The sequence below is a fragment of the Bison bison genome, unplaced genomic scaffold (genome assembly GCF_000754665.1).
Source record: "Bison bison bison isolate TAMUID 2011002044 unplaced genomic scaffold, Bison_UMD1.0 scf7180017864260, whole genome shotgun sequence".
Classification (NCBI taxonomy): Eukaryota; Metazoa; Chordata; class Mammalia; order Artiodactyla; family Bovidae; genus Bison; species Bison bison.
The window spans coordinates 11,146,482-11,148,169 of NW_011494832.1; the positions used below are offsets into that span (position 1 = coordinate 11,146,482).

Genomic DNA, 1,688 nt, shown 5'->3' on the forward strand with positions numbered 1-1,688 from the left:
CACCAGGGCTGCCCACTTCTGGAAGGTTCCATCCCCTGAAGGCCTGGTCTCCACAAGCTCCATGTCCTGGGTCTGGTCCTCCCCCTCGCGCTGCCAGGTCAGTGAGATCTCCTCAGGGTAGAAGCCCAGGGCCCAGCACCTCAGGGTGACCTCACGGTCAGAGATGGGGTGATGGGTCACATGTGCCTTTGGAGGGTCTGAGGAAGAATCAGAAAATTCAGTTTGTGTTACCTCCATGGGTCACTGAAGCAGCATCATGTGACCACCCTGAGAAGGAACAGAACAGTGATTTTTTACCCAGCTTTACCGATTTATACTTAACAAAAATTGTACACATTTAGAGTGTACTACATGTTGCTTTGATATATGAAGCATAATTCACAAGTGCTTTAGAAAAGAAAAATGTTAGCATCAGCTCCAGACTCCACATGTGTGTGGAGGGTACTTTCCAGTAACCAGGCAGGTAAAGGTCTACCTCAGACTGAAACCCCACTGAGACAAGAAAACTCACAATATATGAAACACTATGAAGATAATTAATATATTTATCAACTTACCTTATGTGTGCATCTATTCGACTGGGATGATGAGAATGATTAAGATCAATTTAAAAGTATATAATACAAGACTAACTATAGTCACCAGGCTATACATCAGATCCCCAGATGTATTACCAACTTTTTTACCCTCTGAGCTACAGAATATTCAGGAGCATGGTTTTGAAAAAAGCAGCACAACAGCATCATCTCAGAGATCACGGATGATCTATATTAGTCCTTGGAAATTTCTAGAATGAGAGACTAGGATAGGCGCTCTAAAAATGTGAGGGGGAGAATACAGACTAAAGGTCCTGACTCCGCTGGAGGCTGAATGATTCAGAAAAGCTGGAGTCAGGCCTCCTAAGATGCTCTCAGGGTGAGAACAGGCCTTGAGACAGAAAGTCATGGATCACAAGATGGTGGCCAGGGTCACAGGGCACCGCTGACCAGCTATTTCAGGGATTGTTTCCTGCGTCTTCCTCAAAGACGCTAGATTCCTTAATTGTCCTTCAGACAAGTGGGGCAACTGGTCTTGCACAGAATATGAAAACCCGGGCGGATTTCCTTCCTCTCCTGACAAGAGCCTGGGGCGCTGTTTCCACAGGGACCCCATTTTCCTCTCCTCGTGGGAAGCCAGCTCCAGCCCGAGGGGAGATCAGGGCGGCCCCGCGCCCCTCGTACCTGCGCGCAGCAGCGCGTCCTTCCCGTTCTCCAGGTATCTGCGGAGCCCCTCCACGCACCGGCCCTCCAGGTAGTTCCTCCACGCGCCGCATCACCGGCCGCCTCCACCTTGCGTTTGGAGATGTGAGCCGCCGTGTCCGCCGCGGTCCAGGAGCGCAGGTCCTCGTTCAGGGCGATGTAACTAAGCCTTCGTAGCCGTACTGCTCATACCCGCCGAGGAGGCGCCCGTCCGGCCCCACGTAGCAGCCGTACATCAGCTGGAGGGTGTGAGACCCTGACCCGCCCCGACCACCCGCGGTGATTAAACCCAAACTGAAAATGAAACCGGGTCAAGCCCCGCCGGTTCCCCCCGAGTGGGGGTCGGGTGTGTTCCGCAGTGTTGGGGTGACCCTCGGACCCGCAGACTCGGGCGACTCCGCCGGTCCCTGGGGATGGGGGTCGTGACCCGGACCCGGGCCCGCGTCGCTC

General features: G+C 53.2%; 1 pseudogene across 1 annotated transcript in view; it reads right to left on the reverse strand.

Moving 5' to 3' along the window:
- LOC104994576 overlaps positions 1-1,688 on the reverse strand; it is a 17,014-nt pseudogene that overhangs the window by 13,242 nt on the left and 2,084 nt on the right. The window contains exon 3 of the transcript XR_825960.1: positions 1,221-1,549. The product of XR_825960.1 is annotated as a BOLA class I histocompatibility antigen, alpha chain BL3-7-like (transcript). The remainder of the gene's footprint in view (positions 1-1,220; positions 1,550-1,688) is intronic.